Source organism: Lathyrus oleraceus, chromosome 1 (assembly GCF_024323335.1).
Source record: "Lathyrus oleraceus cultivar Zhongwan6 chromosome 1, CAAS_Psat_ZW6_1.0, whole genome shotgun sequence".
Taxonomy (NCBI): domain Eukaryota; kingdom Viridiplantae; phylum Streptophyta; class Magnoliopsida; order Fabales; family Fabaceae; genus Lathyrus; species Lathyrus oleraceus.
Window position 1 is genome coordinate 121,951,812 of NC_066579.1, and position 15,466 is coordinate 121,967,277.

Consider the following 15,466-nt stretch of genomic DNA (forward strand, 5'->3'; position numbering starts at 1 on the left):
GACATGTAAGTGAGAAACATTTGGCTTTCGCCCTTTTAAAAGTTCATACGGTGTTTTGTTTAGAATGGGGCGAATGAGCACCCTATTCAGAACATAACAAGCCGTACTAATAGCGTCAGCCCAAAAATATTTCGGTAAGCCACTTTCATTGATCATTGTTCTTCCCAATTCTTCCAAAATTCGATTTTTACGCTCCACAACCCCATTTTGTTGAGGAGTACGTGGAGCGGAGAAGTTATGATCAATACCATGGTTACCGCAATATTCTTCAAATAAGTGATTTTCAAACTCACCCCCATGATCGCTTCTAATTGCAACAATGTTTGTATTTAGTTTATTTTGGGAAAGTTTAGCAAATCGTTCAAAGGCGGCGAATGTGTCGCGCTTACTTACTAAGAAAATATTCCAACAAAATCGAGAAAAGTCGTCCACTATTACGAAACCGTAATAGTTTCCTCCTAGACTTTTAATCCTAGATGGCCCAAATAAATCCATATGGAGAAGCTCGAGAGGTCTCGTTGTTGAAACGATATTTTTGGATTTAAATGAGATCCTCGTTTGCTTCCCCTTTTGACAAGCATCACAAAGGTGATCCTTGGTGAACTTAATTTTGGGGAGACCTAGAACTAGATCTTTTGAGACTACTTTGTTAAGTAAGTCAAAGTTAACATGTGCTAAACGCCTATGCCATAACCATGAATCTTCACTCATTGTTACAAGGCATTTGTCACTTGTTAACGATACTTCATTTAAGTCAAGCATATAGACATTGTTCACACGTAGACCATTAAACATACTCTTCTTATCATCATTATGTACAATTTTGCAACAATCTTTTGAAAACGATACATTGTATCCTTTGTCACATAATTGACTGATGCTAAGTAGATTGTGTTTAAGACCTTCGACAAGCAAAACATCAGAAATAGTAGTAGAGGAGGGATTACCTACACTACCTTTACCAAGAATTGCTCCACGGTTGTTGTCGCCATAAGTTACATATCCCTTCTTCTTAGCCACGAAGTCAATGAAGAGAGATATGTCTCCGGACATGTGCCTTGAGCATCCACTGTCGAGAACCCATCTTCTCTCGGTAGTCTCGAGGCATTGTACCTATGGCAATATAATTAACAAGAGAAGGTACCCAATGGCTTATTGGGTCCTGAATGGTGAGGAACGAAATGGTTGCATTTGGGCATCCATTGATAAATGCCTTTAGGAACTAAAAACCTCCTAAATCTACATTTAGCAATGGAATGGCCTTTCTTGCAACAATAGAGATAAGAGAAATTTACATTTGGATTGCTTTTGCTATCTTTATCCTTTATAACATATTTATATTTTTGATATGGATTAACCATACTTTTTCGAAAGTTTGATTTGTCGATAGCAAAAGTAATCTTGGGCTCAAGAGCCTTGTCAAGTTTGGCCTTTAGGTTTCTTACTTCACCTTGCCAAATGTAACAAGTATCACACCCAAAGTTCATCATTTTACTTCTAAGGTCCTCATAACTTGTTTTTGTGCTTTCCACTATAGAAGCTTTAAGTGCCTCAAGTTTCCTTTCGGATTGTTGAATTTTATGTTCCAAATGTGAAAAAGTTTTCTTATTTGAGGCAAGCCTTTTAAAGGCCTCTTTCGCTTCACAGTGTAAAGTATCAAAAGCATTTTGCAATTCATGATGAGACATACTGGAGGATTTTTCATATTTAGCATGTCGTACCTGTTTTTTTTTGTTCTTTTGATGAGCAGAGAGACATAGGTTTGCATTTTCATCTTCATCACTAGAGCTTTCATCATCGGAGGAGTCGCTATCGCTTTCCCAAGCTATGTATGCCCTCCTTGGCTTTGATGGTTTCTTGTGTGATTTGTATGATTCTTTTTCTTTTGTCTTCTTGTTCATCGGACAGTCCGGTTTGTAGTGACCCGACTTTCCACACTTATAGCACGACCCTCTAGTTATTTTTCCTTTTGAGTCATCATTTTTAGAGTACCTAGATTGCTTCCGGAAGTTTACCAAGTTCTTCTCGGAATGTTGGATGCCGTTCTTTCTCACGTAACGGTTGTAGCGTTTAACAAACAGCCCCATATCTTCACTCTTGTCCTCTTCTTCTTCGTCGCTCGATGAATAATCACTTTGCTCTTTTGCTTGAGACTTTGAGGAGGAAGTCTTTAGAGCTATTGATTTCTTTTCACTCACCTTTGCTTTGTCCTTCTTATCTTTCTTTTCGTGTTGTTCCAGGCTCAAGAGAACTTGTTCGTGCTCTTGCAGTTTACCAAACAATGTTGTCAAGTCCAATGTGGTAAGATCATTTGCCTCTTTGATGGCGGTCACTTTCGGCTGCCATTCCCTGTTAAGACATCTTAAGATCTTATTAGTAGCAATATCATTGGAAACAGGCCTACCAAGTGAATGTAATCGATTGATAAGATGAGTGAATCTCTTTTGCATGTCAGCAATGGTTTCCCCTTGCTCCATGAAAAAGAGATCAAACTCTTGTGTTAGTGTATTGATTCTAGCCAATTTAACATCATTCGTCCCCTCATGGGCAATTTGTAGTGAATCCCACATAGCCTTAGTAGTAGGACAATGGGATACACGATAGTATTCATCTACACCTAATGAGGAGATTAGGATATTTTTGGCTTTCCAATCATAATTGTATTTCTTTTCATCATCATCGGTCCATTGTGCTTCAGGCTTAGGCACCACTTCGTTGTTCTCATTGGTCATGGTTATTTGAATTGGACCATTGAGAATAACATTCCATATTTTTCTATCTATGGAATGTATGTGCACCCGCATACAGTCTGATAACATGAAATTGTATCACATTTTAGGACTTAATTCAATTAAATTATATTATTATTTACTCTAATTTATTTCATTTTATCAGATATTACGCGGTATTTCCTTTCTATTTATCTCAGGTATCTATTTGAAGCAAAAGTAAAAAAAAGGAAGAAAAGGAGGTGCAAAAAGAAGTTTCTGGAAACAAATAGCAAAAGCCAAGCCCAGCCCAAAGAAGGCACAGGCGTTGTGCCTGTGACGAGCGTCACAGAGGTTGTGACGAGCGTCACGCTATATGCACTTGTGTGACGAGCGTCACACATGATGTGACGGACGTCACACCATTCCCCTACATTTGAGGCACAAGGAACGCTTCAGAGACATTGAGAGAGAGTTGAGCCCTATTTCCACGCCCAACTATTCTGCACGTTGAAGACTTTTGACGCGGAAGCAGTTGCAGGAGGTGGCATATAAATAGTAGCTTTTTGGAAAGCTCAGGGTACCACGCTTTTTCCAGATTTTTTCCGTTTTCGCATTTTCTCTTCTTCCAGCAGCTTAGGCATATTTTTACAGTATTACTTTGACAAATTTTTATATTGTTTTCCTTTTGCAATTCTATTTTCTTTTCCAGCTCTTAATTAATTTTTCGCACAATAGTTTCTACACTGGAAACTATTGTGTACCTTTTACCGGATCTAACCTTACGTTAGAATCTAGTTTTTTTTATTCCTTCGTTTTATTTTTCTGCCTGATTGAAGAACTCAAGAACAAATCCAACCGGTCTGTGGTGGAGTGTTCAAGACTGCTATTTAATTATTCAGGTTCTTTATTTATTTGTTGAATTTATATATGCTTGTTTTTATTATTAATTTTTGCTGCTTGCCTGTGATGAATCTGTTTATGCATGTTATTTATTTAAGTCTGTTTAGCATGTCTGGCTGATTTATTTAGGTATCGGTATGTAAAGTAAGCGGAATGAATGAATCAAAACTAAGTTGGTTTAATTAAGTTTAAAATTAAAATCACTCTTTTTACGGTCTCAATTTACAGGTTTAATAACAAAGTTTTTGTACGAAAGTAAAAGACATAAAGAAGTTAAAATCAATAGAGCGAGAGTTTGAGGTTTTGACTGGACAGTGTAAATTGGACATTAATTCTAGATCAGGGCGAGAGCAATTTTTAGAGTTAATTAAATTCTAACATTTTCCAAAAAGTATTTTTAAAGATTGAATGTGAGGACGAGAGTTAAGCATTTGAATTTAATTATATAACCTAAGTCAACAGAGCGAGAGTTTGAGATAAGGGTGTTTAAACGATTAGTGTTTTCTTAAAAAGAGTTTCTACGGATTCTACTGTTTTCAAAAAGTGGTTTTTGACTTAACTATAAGTGACAGCTACGTTAATATAAAATCATAGTTTATTCAACAGAGCGAGAGTTTGAGATAAAACTTTTAACCAATAGCGTCAACTGAAAAGATTTACTTTAAAACCAAGAAACCAATAAAGAATTGATTCCCTAATTACGACGAATTACATACCGATATCCGCTTATTAGATATTTATTTTAGATCTTATTTTAGTTTTAACGTTTCCCCCAAACAATCAAAATATCATCTGCCTTAGCTTTACGAAGTAACCTTAGATAACGGTATATCGATTCATAAGTCCCTGTGGGATCGATATCTTTTAAAACTACGCGATAGAACTGTGCACTTGCAGTTTGTACCCCAATTCGACTCATAAAGTCGCGATCAAGTTTTTGGCGCCGTTGCGGGGGACTTTTATTTAGTCGATATCGTAATTCTCCTGTTACGCTGTAGAGACTAAGGCTTTTCTTTTTTCTTTTCTTTCTTTCGTTGATTTGTATGCCACGCACTCGCTCTCAAGGCGAACCGCTCTACTTACGAATCAACGATATCGAACTATATCTCCGAGTCTTACGACGAATTCGGGAATATCGTGCTGCAAACAATCTCCCTCCTGTAGAACTTCCTGATTTCAAAAATATTTTCCCTTCGATACCCGAGATGGCAGTACCAGCTCGTGCTCTTAGAGATTACGCCGCTCCATCGCAAGATGAACCGCATTCAAGTATTGCTCCACCCGCAATCAAAGCAAACAACTTTGAACTCAAACCTTCACTGTTGCAGGCAGTGCAATAGAACCAATTCTCTGGGAATCCTACCGAGGATCCTAACCTTCACTTATCCGTATTTGTCCAATACGCTGATACTGTTAAAGCTAATGGTGTCACTTCAGAGGCAATTCGACTTCGTCTTTTTCCTTTCTCACTAAGAGATAGCACTAGAAGATGGCTTCAATCTCTTCCTTCTAACTCAGTCACCACATGGAACGAGTTGAAGAAAGTTTTTCTTGCTCGATATTTTCCGCCAAGCAAAACAGCTATGTTAAGAGCCCAAATAAATGGATTTAAACAGAAAGATAACGAGTCTCTTTTCGAAGCATGGGAAAGATACAAAGACATGATGAGACTTTGTCCACACCATGGTTTAGAAGATTGGTTAGTAATTCATACATTCTATAATGGTCTCCTGTACAACACGAGGTTAACAATAGATGCCGCCGCCGGTGGTGCGCTAATGAACAAACCTTATGCAGACGCTTACCAACTTATCGAAAGCATGGCTCAAAACCACTATCAGTGGGGAACCGAACGAACAATGGTGGAAAAACCTCAAACGAAAACTGGCATGTACGAGATAAGTAACCTTGATCATGTTAATGCAAAAGTGGATGCTCTGGTCCAGAAAATTGAAACTTTAAATGTATCACCTCCAGCCACAATAGTTGCCATAACTCAGAATTGCGAAGTCTGTGGAATCCAAGGTCACACTCCTGCAGATTGTCAACTCCTAACAGGAATCCAAGCGGAGCAAGTAAACTATGCTCAAGGAAGCCCCTATTCGCATACCTATAACTCAAATTGGAAGAATCATCCAAATTTTTCATATAAGAGTAATAACGCTCTATACGCACCTGGACAATCTCCAAATCAAGCCCCAGCTATACCTCCGGGATATCAGAAGCCGACCCCATCTACATCTAACAATAACGCCCCTAGGAAATCCAACTTGGAAATCATGATGGAGAACTTTATAGCTTCTCAACAGCAAACCAATAAAGATTTCTTAAACCAGAATGTACACACTGGCGAACAAATTAAACAACTAGAAAGTAAAGTAGATGCCCTGGCTACCCATAACAAAATGCTGGAAACGCAAATATCACAAGTAGCTCAACAACAAGCGCCTACTGCTGCCCCAACTGGTACATTTCCTGGCCAACCCCAACCTAACCCAAGAAGCCACGCTCATGCAATTATACTGAGAAGTGGAACGGAAGTGGAAGGACCGTCTGACCCAAGGATAGAAAACCAAAACTCTGAAAGGTCAACTGAGGAAAGTGAACCTAAGGAAAAGGCAGAGAGTAATAAGGAAACCGTAGAAAAGAAGGAACCTTATGTACCTCCACCACCTTATAAACCACCTATCCCTTACCCTCAAAGGCTTGTTAAAACCAAAGATGCGGGCCAATTTAAAAAATTTGTCGACCTACTAAAACAATTAAACGTCACTATTCCGTTTACAGAAGCTATTACGCAGATGCCCTCATATGCCAAGTTTTTAAAAGAAATTCTTTCTAATAAAAGGAAACTTGAAGATAGCGAAACCGTTACACTTACTGCTGAATGTAGCGCTATAATACAGAATATGCCTCCTAAACTTAAAGACCCAGGTAGTTTCTCTATACCCTGTCACATAGGAAAATTTGTCATTGACAAAGCCTTATGCGATTTAGGAGCCGGTATTAGTGTTATGCCTTTATCCATATGCAAGAGACTTAAAATGGGAGAATTAAGACCAACTAAAATGTCTGTGCAACTAGCAGATCGTTCCGTAAAATATCCTGTAGGAATTCTTGAAAACGTTCCAGTGCGCATAGGTCAATTCTACATTCCAACTGATTTTATAATTATGGATATTAGAGAAGATGAAGTTACGCCCATTATACTGGGAAGACCGTTCTTAGCAACCGCCGGTGCAATCATAGACGTAAAACGAGGACGACTCACTTTCGAAGTAGGAGAAGAGAAAATTGAGTTCATCCTTTCCCAATTTTTGAAAGCACCTGCAATAGAAGATACATGTTACTTCATGGATATCATCGATGAATGCATAAAAGAAACGGAGTTAGAAAAAGACAAATCATCTGATTACCTTGTAGAAGACAAACTTAACCAATGTTTAGCAATAACACCGGACCCTACGCAATGCCTCAAGAAACCAACCTTAGACCTGAAAACACTTCCCAAGAATCTGAGATATGAATTCCTAGACTTAGAGCTTGAACGACCAGTGATAGTTAATGCTGACCTAGGAACACTCGAAACAGAAAAACTCCTGCATATCTTAAGAAAATATCCAACCGCACTAGGTTACAACATCACCGATCTTAAAGGAATAAGTCCTTCTATTTGTATGCACCGCATCATGTTAGAAGAAGACTGTAAAACTTCTAGGGAACACCAGAGAAGACTAAACCCGATCCTAAGTGAGGTAGTGAAGAAGGAAATAACCAAGTTATTAGAGGCAGGTATCATATATCCTATATCTGATAGCAAATGGGTTAGTCCTGTACACGTAGTACCAAAGAAAGGAGGCATAACAGTCATTGAAAATGAAAAAGGAGAAACTATAACCAAACGAATCGAATCGGGATGGAGAATGTGCATTGACTATAGGAAACTAAACAAAGCAACCCAAAAAGATCATTTCCCTTTACCATTCATTGACCAAATGTTAGAACGATTAGCAAAACATTCACACTTCTGCTATCTAGACGGTTACTCAGGTTTCTTTCAAATACCAATTCACCCTGATGACCAAGAAAAGACAACGTTCACGTGCCCTTTTGGTACCTTCGCTTATAGACGAATGCCGTTTGGCTTGTGTAATGCTCCTGCAACTTTCCAAAGATGCATGATGGCAATATTCGCCGATTTTCTAGAAAATATCATGGAAGTATTTATGGATGACTTTTCCGTATGCGGACAAAGCTTTGAAGAATGTCTTGAAAACCTAGAGAAAGTTCTAGAGCAATGTGTAAAAGTAAACGTAGTACTTAATTGGGAAAAATGCCACTTTATGGTACAAGAAGGAATTGTTTTAGGACACATCATCTCAAATAGAGGAATTGAAGTAGACAAGGCCAAAATAGAGGTAATCGAAAACCTTCAACCTCCGAAGACTGTGAGAGAAGTACGAAGCTTCTTAGGACATGCCGGTTTTTACCGACGATTCATTAAAGACTTCTCTAAAATAACTAAACCGTTGACCGGATTATTGATGAAATACGCTGAATTCATATTCGACAATAAATGTTTAGAAGCATTTCAAACGCTTAAACAAGCACTGATCTCCGCACCCATAATGCAGACACCAGATTGGAATGAACCATTCGAAATAATGTGTGATGCCAGCGATTACGCTGTAGGTGCTGTTTTAGGACAACGAAAAGATAAAAAGCTTCATGTTATATATTACGCAAGTAGAACTCTAGATGAAGCACAAATGAATTACGCCACAACAGAGAAAGAACTTCTAGCAGTAGTGTTTGTGCTAGATAAATTTCGTTCTTACTTAGTCGGAGCCAAAATAATCATCTACACTGACCACGCTGCTATCAAATACCTCTTAACTAAAAAGGATGCAAAACCTAGACTCCTAAGGTGGATCATGTTACTACAAGAGTTCAATTTGGAAATCAAGGACAAGAAAGGAACTGAAAACGTAGTAGCAGATCACCTCTCTAGACTTGAGAACCTTGAACCGAAAAGAACAGCAATTAACGATGATTTCTCGTACGATAAGCTTATAGCTACTTTAGAAGAAAATAACGCTGATAAACAGGTAGAAACTACCTTAGCAATATCTGTTACACCGTGGTACGCTGACCTCGTCAATTATTTAGCTGCCGGAATAGTTCCATCTACCTTATCGTACCAACAGAAGAAACGATTCTTCTATGATATAAAACAATATTACTGGGATGACCCCTTACTTTTTAAAAGAGGTCCCGATGGTATTTTCCGTCGGTGTATATCTGAAGAAGAGGTAGAAAGTATAATCCAACACTGTCACTCCGCTCCTTATGGTGGACACGCAAGTACATCCAAGACTTGCTCTAAAATCCTACAAGCCGGTTTTTATTGGCCAAGTATATGGAAGGATGTACATGCAACTATTAAGAAATGTGACAGATGTCAACGCACAGGAAACATATCTAGACGTGACGAGATGCCACAAAAGGGCGTTTTGGAAGTCGAGATTTTCGACGTGTGGGGAATAGACTTCATGGGACCTTTTCCATCCTCTTTCGGCAACAAATACATACTCGTGGCAGTTGACTACGTATCAAAATGGATTGAAGCTATAGCTTCTCCAACAAACGACACACGAGTAGTAACTAGACTCTTTAAGAATATAATATTTTCAAGGTTTGGTGTCCCAAGAATAGTTGTCAGTGATGGTGGATCGCATTTCATATCCAAAGTACTCGAAAAACTACTGCTTAAGTATGGCGTAAGACATAGAGTAGCGACACCTTACCACCCTCAAACCAGTGGGCAAGTGGAAGTATCTAACAGAGAAATCAAACAGATACTAGAAAAAACAGTCGCCACTTCAAGGAAAGACTGGTCATTGAAATTACCAGAAGCTTTATGGGCATACCGAACTGCTTACAAAACACCCATAGGGACAACCCCATTTAAGCTAATTTATGGAAAATCCTGTCACCTCCCGGTAGAATTAGAACATAAAGCCTATTGGGCTATTAAAAATCTAAATTTAAACTATAAAGCCGCCGGTGAAAAGAGAATCCTTGATATAAGCGAATTAGAGGAACTCAGAAGAGACACTTACGAAAATGCTAGAATCTACAAAGAAAGAGCAAAACAATGGCATGACAAGCGCATATCAAGGAAAATCTTCAAACAAGGCGATACAGTCCTTTTATTTAACTCCAGACTAAAGTTATTTCCGGGAAAACTACGATCTAGATGGTCAGGTCCTTTTCAAATCACTAATGTTTTTCCCAGTGGAGCAGTAGAAATTAAAGGTAAATCTATGGAACAATTTACCGTAAACGGGCAACGTCTAAAACATTATCACTATGCAGAAAACAATGAAGATTCGCAAATCTTGCACTTAGACGAAATGCCTCCAGAAATCATAGATTATAATTGATTGTTTTTATGTCGAGCTTGCGACATTAAACAAAGCGCTTAGTGGGAGACAACCCACAAATTATTTCCTTATTTCCTTATTCTACTATTATTATTATTTTATTTCTTCCTTAATTATTCTTTTAATTTCTGTTTAGTATTCATTCTTAATTTATTTTAATTTATTAAAAACTTTTCTCTTCTTTCGGCATTTGGCCAAATCCTGACTAAAACTATTGTTTTTCTTTTCTCTAGCTAACACTAACCTGATGGGACATATTGATCGTATGGGTATCAAATTCAGAGGAACAGCTCAGAAACAAAAGTTTGAGGAACTAGCCACGAGAGAGATGCTACCTAGCCTATATGTTGATGACTGGGCAATGACTGCCCTTGGACTAAGACAAAGTGTCCTGTATTTGCTGAATCAGATAGGGTGGGAAACCGCTCCTATCCGTAGACAATTTGTCACTTACCGGAGACTGACTCTAGAATTCCTTAGTTCTCTGATCTATCTACCTAGCCATGGAAAAGGAATAAGCAGAGGTTTTATACAGTTCAGAATGCTTAACATGGAGTACCAATTTAATATTCAAGATTTTACCAACCTTTTAGGCTTCCCTACATCCTTTGACACATTCACAGTGAGCCAAGAGGAACTTTTTGAATATAGAGAACTTGAACACTTTTGGGGTAACTTGACTGGAAATGACGATCCCGAGGAACATGAGTTTCTCTCTGGAAACATACATAACCCGGCCTTTCGCTATTTCCATAAGATCCTGACCCACACCTTATTTGGGAAGAAGCCAAACAGTACCACAGTTTCACGTGATGAACTCTTCATCATATTTTGTGCTTCCCAGAACCGTCCAGTAAATGGTGCCACTTTTATGTTAGCAAATTTGGACCACCTTATCCAGGATGAGCGAGCACCAATCCGAATAGGCGATTTGATAACTATGATAGGTAATGCTATTGGATTACGTCAGCCTATACTTGACTTAAGCCCTTTTTGTGGCATTACTACTATGAGTATACCCTTCCTCTTCAACACTTTGTTTATAGCAAACCTAGGGTCTGATGAGTTTGAGCTTATTATTGATAACCAAGTTCTTTGCCTATTCACCATGCCCGATCCTAGGACTAGTGTTCACAACCGCAACAACTAGCTCTACAATCTGAACGAAACCCCCTCTCCTGCTAGATCCACTGAATCCATCCAGGACTATGAGATTTGTGATGACTATGAGACTCATGATGACCAGATTCCTTATGCTGAATCAGATCCTCAGACACCATCTGGATATCATGATATTGATCCTCCTCCTCAACCTGCTCAGACCGAAGAATCGGCAATACCCGACCTTAGACATCATATGCCCGGGACTGATTATAACACTGCCATGGAAGCTTTGATGTCAGAACAAGATGCCCTCAGAGAAGAGTTCACTAGCTTGAGGCACGAATTTCTGGGATACATGAACAGTATGACAAACCAGTTTCACGAGTTGCTATACCGTGTTAACTCCTTTGCTCCTCCGGCCAGAGATCGTGCAGATGGATAGAATTTATTTGTTTTTCTTAGTTATTTAGTCTTAAGCTAGATTAATTCGTTAATGTTATTTCAAATTATATTCGTATTTGTTTCTCTTTCGCACTTTTTGTTTTTCTCCTTGTTACATTATGATTATTTTATTGAAGCTATTTATTCATTTTATTATGTAATATCTATTATGCTCTCTACTGTTGCTGCCTACATGACTTATTAAAGAACAATATATATATGCATCATTGTGCAAAGTAGAATGACGTGCAGGAAAATTAAATAGCAAAATAAAATAATCAAAAGCAAAACAAAATAATAAAAATAAATATATTACCAAAGTAACTATGAAGAACGCTAGCTGAAGCCTTGCCAAAAAGACTGTGTGACGAGCGTCACACAATCTATGACGAACGGCACGCCAAGTACTTGTGACGCCCGTCATGCATCTGTAACGAGCGTAACACCCTCCAGACTAGGTGAATGTTACAGTGCCGTTGGAGACGAACGTTACACCCTTCAACTTTTTATCTTCCCCATTTATTCACATTTACCCACATTTATTTACTTTTCAACCACCTCCTTTCCAATTTCCAAATTTCTTTCCTATAAATACCCACCAAACCTCCCTTCATTCACCACAAACCATTCTCTAATATCAAATACATTTCTTTTCTTTCCAAATTACTCCTTCAAATTCATTCATCACTATGGCGGAAAACCAGAATTTCGGAAATATCATCTTCCGATCCGAAGATGAAAATTATCAAAGGGAGCAATTCGAGCGTTTCCAACAGCGAGGCGTCGTCTCCACCAGGTATCCCGATTTAACTTGTTTACAACAATTAGGATTACTCCAAGGTATCGAGTGGATGCTCCGCCTTGCCGACTTAACCTTCCTTTGCACTCATAATCAACCCACCTACCCCTCCCTAACCTTAGAATTCTTAAGTTCATACGACTACACCACTCCCGCCGGTGAAGACGAATTTTTAACCGGTACCGCAACCTTCCGTATGTTCAACACCGAGTACTCCTTAACCCAAAACCAATTGAGTACCATGCTACAATTTCCCATAGAAGGTCAGGTACACCCCAGAATACCTCCAAACTCAAACTGGAACACAATTGCCGTTTTCGATCTTTTCAAGCGAATTTCCGGTATTGATGCCAACAACTGGGAATAGCTCCTTCTTTCCCACATACATAACCCAACTATCCGGTACTTTATCCGCATCTTGCAAAACACCGTTTTTGGAAGACCGAACAACAGCAAGGTCAACTCAAAGGAGTTATTCTTCCTCCATTGCGTCTTCGAACCGGATACTAAGGTAAACGCCGCCTCCTTTCTATTTCATCATATCCGCACCTTATGTGCTAGAGGCCGACAACCTTTTATAATTGGTGGATTAATCACCACCATAGCACTTGGCTTAAACCTAGGGGACCGACTCCAAAATTTAGAATCTTTACCTCCCCTATTTATGGATATAGGCTACTGTCGGTCTAGCCGCCTAATAAAGAACCGAATAGGCGGAAAATATTACCTTATGGTGAATAACCAGGCCGTCCCAAGCGTTGTTCTCCCCAACATTTCCCTAACCGATGTCACCAATCCCAACCGCCACCTCTATGATCTGAATGCTCCCGAAGCTACCGAGCCTTCGCATACAAACCCGTCTGCAGACGAGTTCGAAGAAATGGAGCAAGGTGATAACGCTCCTGCACAACAATCAGTTCCGCTCAACCCTTCCGATACTGCAGCTGGCCCATCCTCCCGACGTCGTCGACGAAGAAGGCCTGCAACCAACGACGACATCATGGATGCTATTGAAGGTATGCAAGCACAGAATGTCGGGATGATGCAAATGATGCATCAAATGCAACAACAGCAGGAAGAGAGGAATACCATAACCAATCAGCGGTTCACTGAGTTGTTTAGCAGGTTCGACAACTTAGACTTACGTCAGCGATCACCAGGCCCAAGAACAAGAGGCGGAAGGCAACCTTAACTTTCCTTTTTCCTTTCTCTTTCATATTTCACTTCGTTTCCTTAAAACATTGGGGACAATGTTTAATTTAAGTATGGGGGGGGGGGGGGGGGAAACCATGTTCTTTCTATCCTCCACTTTCCTTTTCAAGTATGTACTTTTCCTTTCATTGTTATTTCCCTTTCTAATTTAAAAAAAAAAAAAATTATAATAATAATATAGATTTATTTTAAGTTAAGTCCCTAGCGTGAAAAAAACTTTCTATTATCTATTTCCCCTCAAATTTTCATGAGCCATAACAGAAATTCAACACACCCGATAAGTATAAAGGTTGCTTATTTTATAAAACTTGAGTGAAATCAAAAACAAAAATTATTACCATAACAACGCTCTGAGAACCTCAACACGTTAGATCAGGATAAGCACCTATTATACCAAGTCCATGGACTTTTAACCTTATAGTAACCCCAAGTAGTTTATATGAGAAGTCAGCACCATCTTAATAGCAAACTACGTGGAGAGCCGATGAATATAAGTGAATGATTCCCAAAGTAACATAAAAAAATATATATATATCAGGAAATGCACTAATTAAGTTAGGTGATCCTTACCAGATCATTTAATCTAAAGGTTGCAGATCGTACAAAAGCATAATACGAGAGATCCATTATGAGTTGGTTCAGTAGGTATCTGGTACTGAACTTGGTAGGGCGGACTACGGTCCGATCCCCCGCAATTTGCAATGGACTGAATAACGAAGTTATCCGACTTATGTACCAGAACTTCTAGCTAAAAGGGGATCAGAATCACTAACCGGTTACTCCACTATGTGCGCGAAAAGATAAAGGGCTTAATGTGATTTCGCTAGAATGAAAACGGGTGAAATAAAGTAAAGGAACTAGGACAGCTATAAGGGCATTACTTGAACTGGTTTTGCATGAGGTGAGGTTATCTGAGGTTGTGGCGGTGGTTGTCAATGTCAAGATTAAACTCAGGTCACTTCTAAACAAAGTTTACATGCAACCTAATACGAATTGATGCGTGTTTTGAAATTTCATCTGGCTAAATTTTTTAAGTTCTATACCGTATTTTGCTTGAGGACAAGCAAATATCTAAGTATGGGGGAGTTTGATAAAATGAAATTGTATCACATTTTAGGACTTAATTCAATTAAATTATATTATTATTTACTCTAATTTATTTCATTTTATCAGATATTACGCGGTATTTCCTTTCTATTTATCTCAGGTATCTATTTGAAGCAAAAGTAAAAAAAAGGAAGAAAAGGAGGTGCAAAAAGAAGTTTCTGGAAACAAATAGCAAAAGCCAAGCCCAGCCCAAAGAAGGCACAGGCGTTGTGCCTGTGACGAGCGTCACAGAGGTTGTGACGAGCGTCACGCTATATGCACTTGTGTGACGAGCGTCACACATGGTGTGACGGACGTCACACCATTCCCCTATAGTTGAGGCACAAGGAACGCTTCAGAGACGTTGAGAGAGAGTTGAGCCCTATTTCCACGCCCAACTATTCTGCACGTTGAAGACTTTTGACGCGGAAGCAGTTGCAGGAGGTGGCATATAAATAGTAGTTTTTTGGAAAGCTCAGGGTACCACGCTTTTTCCAGATTTTTGCCGTTTTCGCATTTTCTCTTCTTCCAGCAGCTTAGGCATATTTTTACAGTATTACTTTGACAAATTTTTATATTGTTTTCCTTTTGCAATTCTATTTTCTTTTCCAGCTCTTAATTAATTTTTCGCACAATAGTTTCTACACTGGAAACTATTGTGTACCTTTTACCGGATCTAACCTTACGTTAGAATCTAGTTTTTTTTATTCCTTCGTTTTATTTTTCTGCCTGATTGAAGAACTCAAGAACAAATCCAACCGGTCTGT

At 38.8% G+C, this 15,466-nt stretch overlaps 1 non-coding gene across 1 annotated transcript; it reads right to left on the reverse strand.

Moving 5' to 3' along the window:
• Nucleotides 1-5,194: 5,194 nt before the first annotated feature.
• LOC127116100 (small nucleolar RNA R71) lies at nucleotides 5,195-5,301 on the reverse strand. Its single transcript, XR_007801083.1, has one exon. It is a non-coding gene; the product is annotated as a small nucleolar RNA R71 (small nucleolar RNA).
• Between the last annotated feature and the right edge of the window lie 10,165 nt (nucleotides 5,302-15,466).